The sequence below is a fragment of the Limulus polyphemus genome, unplaced genomic scaffold, assembly GCF_000517525.1.
Source record: "Limulus polyphemus unplaced genomic scaffold, Limulus_polyphemus-2.1.2 Scaffold1463, whole genome shotgun sequence".
NCBI classification, from domain to species: domain Eukaryota; kingdom Metazoa; phylum Arthropoda; class Merostomata; order Xiphosura; family Limulidae; genus Limulus; species Limulus polyphemus.
Window position 1 is genome coordinate 60647 of NW_013667073.1, and position 9419 is coordinate 70065.

General features: G+C 35.1%; 1 pseudogene; it reads left to right on the forward strand.

The window, feature by feature from the left end:
• LOC106463700 overlaps positions 1-9419 on the forward strand; it is a 141623-nt pseudogene that overhangs the window by 40039 nt on the left and 92165 nt on the right.

The window sequence follows — 9419 nt, forward strand, 5'->3', positions numbered from 1 at the left end:
CATTTTTAAATAGTAATTTGAGTATAGCTTTAAATAATATTTTTCAAAATTGTTGCGTCATAACTTTTGAATCTAAATCTGTGCCATAAAATGTGGTATTAATGTTTTAACTGTGCACGTATTTAACGGAATATATTGTGGGTTTATATGGGTGGCTATAATGGTGCCAACAAGTTTGTGTTAACACTATTAACTTTTTCTTATGACTAATGTTTCTAATATAAAAGCTAACATTTGTGAATGTATCTTAAATCAATGAGTTACACAGTAGCAAAAGCGATGACTACTGTGTTTTCTTTTACTGAAAGTTGTTTTGTAAGACATACAGTTTTCAAACCCGTTTTGTAGACTCCAAAGCAAACTCCAGAAAGTGGTGTCAGATTTCACGACATTGAAACGGAATTAAGATAATGGGCAAACCGCACCTTGTACATTTAAGTATGTGGCATGTTTAGGTATATATTTCGCGGTAATTGTTACATGGTCACTGAACAAAAATGTACTGTGTATTAAACCAAATGTATGAATACGTGATAAGGAAATAAAGTATCAAATATTATCTAGATAAATTATAAAAGTTCACTAGTCTGTTTGACAAAAACTCTGTAGATCCAGAAGTTACACACACATCCAGCTGTACCACAGGTTGATTAATCTCAATGTAAAGTGAGACATCAGTTTTTAGTTGGAAAACCTTTAAAATATCCTGCAGCAAACAAACACTAATCGTGATTAATCTGTCTATGTCTACTTGATTTCAAGTGTCCATAACTATAAGCTCGGGGATTTTTTGCCTTGTTATGGAAGCTGTAGATACTTGTATGGACTTCAGGTTTTTATATACTCGTATTGTACATATGTTCTTTCATCAGAGCAACTAATTACTTGGTGCGTGTATCTCTGTAGGATGTCTGTCGGTGTTATACTTGTAGAAGATAATGTACCACAGTGATTAATTATAAACCTTTTTCCCAGTTAGACGGTAAATATTTTAATTTGTTTAAGGATGTAGGTTTTGTAGTTTCTATGCAAAGAAAAAATTCCGTTGCGTTTACTTAATAGAACGGTTTCTTTACATATAAATATTTGAGTTAAACTTATGTATATAACATTTACCATGAATCGGCTATTCATGAAATCCGTGAAACTATTGTCAATTAATAAAATGAGATTCCTAGAAAAGTCGAAGCAAGAAGTGTTTAACTATCCCTGTTGCTGAATAACAACGTAGTTAATATGCGTTCATTAGAATTGATAAACAGATTTTAACAAGTTACGAGGTAAAGAATGTTAGGCTGTTTACTTCTGACTGCCAGTAGTAGAAAAAACAAACACATGAAACCGAGTTTTAGGACTTTGACGTAAAAAGATAATCTGATATTACTCTCACTCTGGAAATAAATCACCCGATCACCTGAACCACTAAAAAAACAATTAGATATAGTTGCGTAGTAGGTAAAGATTGTTTGTACCTTGGCTACTGACAAATATCGACACAAGTTTACGTAGCAAGCCATACGTCACGACTTTCTTGGTCACTGAGAAACAAATGAAGTAGTCTACGTAACATGCTAAGAATCACGTTCATTCGAGTTACTCAGTAAAAAAGCAGTAACAGAGGGTGTTTAAGATAACCAGATCTTTTTCAATAGACTTGTGTACAAAAGAAAGAAAATGAAAACTTTGAAACTTTGGATATAAGAAACTTGAAGTGAATAAAAAGATAGGAAGCAATCGAGACTAAATAATTTGTTTACTATTAACACCAACTATTCGACCATACAAAAAATTCATGTAAACGTACAATATTAAAGCTAGTATGAATATGAACTAGTTTACTGTTGTTAATTTACAACTAAGAGAGTGGGGTACTGGAAAATAAATGTGAAGCCTAATCCGTCTAACTTAAAACACCACAGGGTGGTATTTCCAGCTCATGAGCAAGTGTTTCTTATCATTAACGTCTGATTAAAGTAAGTTATCTACATACATTACCACTGGAAATTAAGAAAATAATAAATATAGCTAACTTAATAATATACTTTTCTTACTTATTATTGCCTCGCAGCTTTTGTGTACGTTTTATTTTTCTATAATTAATCTGTTTGTTCTGTCCTTTTTTCCTTTCTAATTATTGACCATATCCTTTGTTTATTTATTTTTACTTCCTAATTATGGGTCGTTTCCTATTTTTTGTTTCCTCCTACCATTCTCCTTCCTAATTATTTGTTTGTTTACATACCTTCTTCGTAATTTATTCTCAGACTCCCGAAAATATCTGATTTATCAAGAACAACAGCAGATGTGTGACTAGTTCATTCTGACCACGTTATTTTTTTTCTGTTTTCAACATTTTATAGGCAAGACGTGTTCGAAAGTATTGAATGTATTAAGGTGAGTAATTCTTTTACCCTCAGGAAACAAATGAAGTAGTCTACGTAACGTGCCAAGAATCACGTTCACCCGAGTTACTTAGTAAAAATGTAGTGGTAGTAGGTACCCAGGGCGTTTGTTAACGAGGCCTTTTTTCAATGGACTTATGATACAAATTGTAAAAACTGAAACTTTGTAACCTGTAATAAAAAAGGATATCAGAAAAGTGAATAAAACAAAATCAAACCATATCAAATAAATAAAGATTGAAAGCAAGGAAGAAAGTATGAAAGTAAACAAATAAGAAAAGACCTATAATTAGGAAGTTTGTTTGATTTTAGAGCAAGACCACACCGGGTTACCGTATGTCACTGCGGGGAATGGAACCACGAATTTTAGAGTTGTAAATCCGGAGACATACCCCTGTCTCACCGAGGGTCCATTAAAAATTAAAAAGGATAGTATAAACAAACAAATAGGAAGCGACCCATAATTAGGAAGGAAAAAAGAAAGAAAGCACAAACAAATAGAAAATGGCCCTTGATTAAGTTTGTCTGTTGGTTGGTAAGCGCAAAGCTACACAATGGGCTATCTGTGCTGTGCCCAAAAAGGGTATCGAAACCCGGTTTTTAGCGTTATAAGCATGCAGACTTCCGCCTACTCACTGTTGGGGCCCTATAATCAGGAAATAAGAAAGGAAAAGGATAAATAAACAAATATGATTCGGCAAATATTTAGAAGGGAAAAACAAACAACTAGGATGGGGCAGCGTGGCTCAGCGACTTCGCGCTTTGAACTCTTACTCGGATGGTTGCCAGTTCATGTTGGGGCACGTCATGTTGTTGTGTCTTTGAGCAATATGCTACCCCATTTGTTCCAGTCTGCTTAGCTATACGATGGGTACAAGCTGTTAGCTGGCGGTTAATCTATGATGTCTGCTTCCCGTCCAGGGGGGGATGTATCCCTATTCTCATCCGCTTGTACTGGGATTCATCTCCGGATCCCGTGTACCATCTCTCGGCAAAGGGGGGTGGGATTTAACTTTTTTAAACATTAGCGGATAAAATTAATATTTTTGTTTGTAAAGAATGCATTCATAACTGATTTCAGGAATGTCGTTTAAACAATACTTTGTTATGTGGGTAAATTTGTTGTAATTACAAGTACCAAATTAAAAAATACACTTTATTATACACCTAAAAGTAATCCAGAACCTCAAAAGGCCTGGCACAACTTGATGAGTAGGGTGGGATCGAATCCCGTCGCTGAAAAGGCTTGCCCTTTCAAGCCGTAGGGACACTATAATGTCACGATCAATCCCACTATTCGCGTGTAAAAGAATATCTCACGAACTGGCTGTCGTATCACTTCAGAATTAGGGGTGACTAGAGCAGATGACCAGAAAATCCCATAAACAAGAATCAGATCCCCGGTCTGACTTCTAGGTTTATTTTGTTTATGATTGCACGTGTTACATCTTATCAATTTCAATGTTTGTGTCTGTTTGCAAGCAGTCTTAATAAGTATCATATTTTCTGTGTTGCAGATGTCTGGGCTGGATTTTGAAACTCTTCAAAAGCTGTTGATTAGCGATGAAAATAAGTTTGAAGAAGCTATAAACAGGATGAATATCAGAGTAAGTAACATGTGTTTACGCTTTTAAGGTTAGAATGAATATTAATGTTTCGTACTTTTTTTCCGAACGAAGAAGAAAATCAAGTACCGCACGATGGGGAGAGGGTTTCATCAGCGGGGTAAAAAAAACTGTTGAAGAGTCATGATTAACAAAATTTTTGATTGGGATTCTTATCAATAGATGACAGAAAGACAGAAATGAGTAGAGTTACATTAATTTTCATGTATGCATTATTAAATGTTTCGTTGAAAAAATTTCCCTCTTGCTGTTAAAAGTGGGGTTAGGGCCCCCTTTTCAAAAAGTGGGTGGTCAATGGCCCCTTTGGTTCCACCTTCTTCTCCAGCGCCTATGGTTTCAAGTAGTAAATAAATAAATTAGGTATTTGTTTAAAGGTTCGTTTGCTAACCCAAAATTCGAAGATAGCTCTAAACATTTGAAGGTTTATCACGCGACATCGGGGTGTGCCAATTTTTTTCTCATGTTAGCAGAAACCGCGTGACAATATTTGAATAGTAATGGTGCATTAAATGCCACTCGCATGGAAAATTCGATGTTTCTTATTTGTATAATGTCCATTACTTAAACAAAAATTGTTGTAAAACACACACCACCACCACCACCAAAACATTATAAATAGTAGCTCCTTCCGTGGATTGAAGGCCTGGTGGTCAGGACGCGCAATCGCAATCTGCGGGTAGCGGCTTAGAATCTCCGACACACCAAACATGCTCGCCGTTGAAGCCTTGGGGTAGTTTCAATGTAAGGGTCAATCCCACTATTCGTTGGTATAAGAGTAGCCCAAGAGTTGGCGGTGGGTGGTGTTGACAAGCTGCCTTCCTTCTAGTCTATCATTGCTAAATTAGGGACAGCTAGCCCTTGTGTAGCTTTATTTCAAAGAAATCAAACTGTGCATTGAAGCAAACCTTATTGTAAACGATTTGTTTAGGTAAATCAATACACCTTTTAGAATAGCTGCTACTACATTAATTTTTGGTAAGTAATCGTACAGACACTTAACAGGAAACTAAAAAAAAAATCACAACTAATCTCATCGTAAGCTAGAAATTGTATCTGTTCCTATTATCAATTTGATCGATTACTAATTGATTTAACATTGCCTGCTTTAGGACAACCAGAATTTTAATCTCTCCCGAAGTAATTATGTACCATTTTTGTTTTGGAATACTCCAGAATGGGCTGACATTTATGTGGTGAGTTGGTTGGGTTTGCAGTTAAGCACAAATCTACACTTTATTATTAAGTATGATAATCTACAAGTTCAAATAAACATAATTTTACACAATTGATAACACGTTTAACTGAATTTTTGATTATGAGAATATACTTCTCTCTCATTTCCACAGGAACTACTAGATTTGGTGACTGGTCTTCAGAACGCCATGGCTAAAGAACAAGAACATTTCGACCAACTGAGCGCCCAGTTACAAATGAATCTAGACACCACTAGCCAAGAGCATCAGAGAATCTCTAGCGCCATGTGTACGTCCCAGATGAGACTTGCCCTTCTCTGTACACGGAACATGAGGTGCTTTACACAGGTAAAGTGTTAGTACACTGTGTGAAAACAGGGAATAGTTTAACACAGCCAGACATAGCTCACTTGTGTAAAAGATGCTTTACACAGGTAAAGTGTTAATACACTGTGTGAAAATAGGGAGTAGTTTAACACGTCCAGTCATAGCTCACTTGTGTAAAAGATGCTTTACACGGTAAAGTGTTAGTACACTGTGTGAAAACAGGGAATAGTTTAACACAGCCAGACATAGCTCACTTGTGTAAAAGATGGAATTGTCCCATGTTGCGATAACCATTTGGATTCACACTCTGGGAATCGTCTTATATAGTGTGAATACACATGAAACATGATCGACTAAGTACTACAAAACAAACAACACTTTACCCGTGTAAAGCATCTTTTACACAAGTGAGCTATGTCTGGCTGTGTTAAACTATTCCCTATTTTCACACAGTGTATTAACACTTTACCTGTGTAAAGCATCTTTTACACAAGTGAGCTATGACTGGATGTGTTAAACTATTCCCTATTTTCACACAGTGTATTAACAATTTACACGTGTAAAGGTACAGGTTTTGTGTGATCACAAATGATTGTCGCAACATCCGTGCTCTATCCACTGCGGGGAATCGAACTCGAATTTTTAACATTGTAAGTCCATAAGCTTACCACTGACCCACAGGGGGACATAGGTAAGACCCTAATATATTTCTTTTTCTCTGTATCGGCCTGGGGATTGGACACGTAGTGCTATCAAACTCAGCTGTGAGTATGTTATAAAAGTGACAGTCAATCCTAATATAAGATAACGCTTAAAACAGCGGATGCTACCGACTGGTTGTCTTCACCTTGGTCCGAAGTTCAAAACTCGTGCATTTCTGATCAGGTTTAGGTAATTTATTTGTTGTGTATGCATACTTCACCTTTGCCCTGTATTTAATAGTTATGAGCGTTTTCTTAACGAAAAGCTTTGAATTCACTTAACAAATATAACATAATCAAGATGCGTTTCCGTCACAAGCGACCAACCACGAAATATTTTAACGGTCTAATATTAAACGTAATTTAAACAACAAAATATGGCTTCTGTCATATTGAGTCACGCATAACCCATTGTATTCGTTACATAGTAATAATTATAAATAGCAGATGAATAGTTAATGGTTAAAGTTATAAGTGGCGTACATATCTTAGCGCATGCGTGCTAGTTTGTTTCACTTCGGTTGTTCTCAGGTGACGTTGATTTGGTTGTTGTTAAGCGGTTAGTTACGGCTATCTGTTCTCTGCCTACTATGGGTATCGAAACGCGATTTTTCGCGTTGTCAGCCTGAAAACTTATTGTCGAGCCACTCAGGTGGCATATGATGTTGTATTAATTAAGCATGACGAACCTTTAAAATGATTTCGACGCATTTAGGTAGTATTTCAAAAAGATACGTGTGGTTTCTATAACAGGAAATTTTAACATAGATTAAAATAAGTTTTATATTCATATACTTCTTATACAAGCAACGTATGAAATTTTTTGGCCGCTTAATTTCTCTTATAAAAAAAATTATAATCCAAAAATGACGGGCCAAGTACTATCACCCCCACACCATAGTATACCCTAACCCAAGGGTGTGCTGGGAATTTTTTAACAACTGGGTCTGATTAAGGTCGAAATTCTGTGAAAAATCAGTATAAATCTGTTCTAATTTGTGAAACATATAATAGTTAATAGTGAGGACAATAAGGTTTTTTTTGTATTTATCTATTGACTGCTAAATATTAGTTAAAAATCAACAAACGGCTCGGTGGTCCAATCAAAATTTAACAACCGGTTCGGGAGAACCGGCCCCAACACACCCCTGCCCTAACCTCACATTTCATAGCTAACTGAAATAAATACATTTTACGAAATCAAGTTTGACCAACATCCAGAAAAGTGCAGTGGAGGCAGTCAAACGTCGGTAAATTCCTTTGTGAGCCAAACAAAATTAAAATCAACCATGAAATTAATTCCTGGAGTATTTATAGAATATTTATTGGTAAAAATCAGTTAAATTAACAACTTCTAATATATAGAAAAGCCAATGCATTTCTGGTAGCACTACATTCCAGCAGTGACTTTTATGTCATGTTGCTTAGCAACAAAAGTATAACCTTATATTGTTATTAGTCAATGCACTGAAAGTATAAAATCAAATGTATAAACAACAAAACTGGAAAAAACATTTGTTGATTTCTTAATTTAGAGTCTCCTTTGATTAAAGATGTTCTTTTTTATTTAAAACGTTGTTGATACAACAGAAAATAGTTTAATTCAGAAACAATTTCAGTTTAAAACTAAATCGATATTTTTACTTTCATGATAAATTTTATGCACTTGGCTCTGGGCTAGGTGATCCCACACTATGTCTTTACTTTAGGCTTATTATACCAACACTCACTACACTTATAAGGTTTCACGTGAATAGGTTAGATTAATGTATTGTACGTGTACAGATGATTAATGTATTGTACGTGTACATATGATTAATGTATTGTACGTGTACAGATGATTAATGTATTGTACGTGTACAGATGATTAATGCATTGTACGTGTACAGATGATTAATGCATTATACGTGTACATATGATTAATGCATTGTACGTGTACAGATGATTAATGTATTGTACGTGTACAGATGATTAATGTATTGTACGTGTACAGATGATTAATGTGTCACTGACCCTAAACTTTTATTTTGTTCGTCTCGCCGAAGAAAGTTTCGTTTTATAATTTTTGTACCATAAATCATCTGTACACGTACACTACATTAATCATCTGTACACGTACAATGCATTAATCATCTGTACACGTACAATACATTAATCATCTGTACACGTACAATACATTAATCATCTGTACACGTACAATACATTAATCATCTGTACACGTACAATAAAAAGCAGGGTCGGTGGGGTAATGAATACGTAAAGCGATCAAGGACAAATACTAACGTACTACAAACTGCCACAAACATTTAGTATACAGACACATTAAAACAAAAGTATACCAAATAGATTACAAAAGATATAAGCATACCACAGGAAGCCTCAAACGGACTGCAGATAACTTACTGTAAAGATACAACGTAACTATAGACAGACGGCTGTGTACCAAAGACAGACACAAACAAAACACAGATATCCTAAAAACAACCATATAAGATACAAACAGAGCACAGGCAGAATTAAATGGGCCACATACCAAACACAAATGGATAATAATCAAACACCAAGCATATAGATGAGTGGCATGTTGGGATTATTTTGAATCTCAATGTGGAGAAATGTTAGAAAAGAAAAAAGGTATTTAGCTTCTTTATTACTTCAGTCATTTAAATCAGGCAAGTCAAGTTTAAGACCGTAATCTAGATGGAGGTTATTGTACTAACCCTAACAGTGTTTGCTATTAGACCATAACCTAGATGCAGGGTATTGTACTAACAGCGTTTGCTATTATTGTTAATGGTGGTTTAATGAAGGCACTGCTTGGAGAGGAGCATTACTTGTTAGAGACTAGAAGTGCTTTACCCTGGTTACTATTCAAGCCTGGTAGTCCAGTCATTATATGAAAAAATGATCACAAGCTCAGACTAGTTTCTAAAGAATTCATTCTTCATGTTTCTGGTTTCAAAATACTTAAAGACATTGTTAGTAAACATCTTACTGAGTAGACATTGTTAGACTTTTAATATATTGTTCACACATGAGTTTTCTGGTTTCAAAATACTTTAGTGAACAATATATTAAAAGTCTAACAATGTCTACTCATGTTTCTGGTTTCAAAATACTTTAGTGAACAATATATTAAAAGTCTAACAATGTCTACTCAGTAAGATGTTT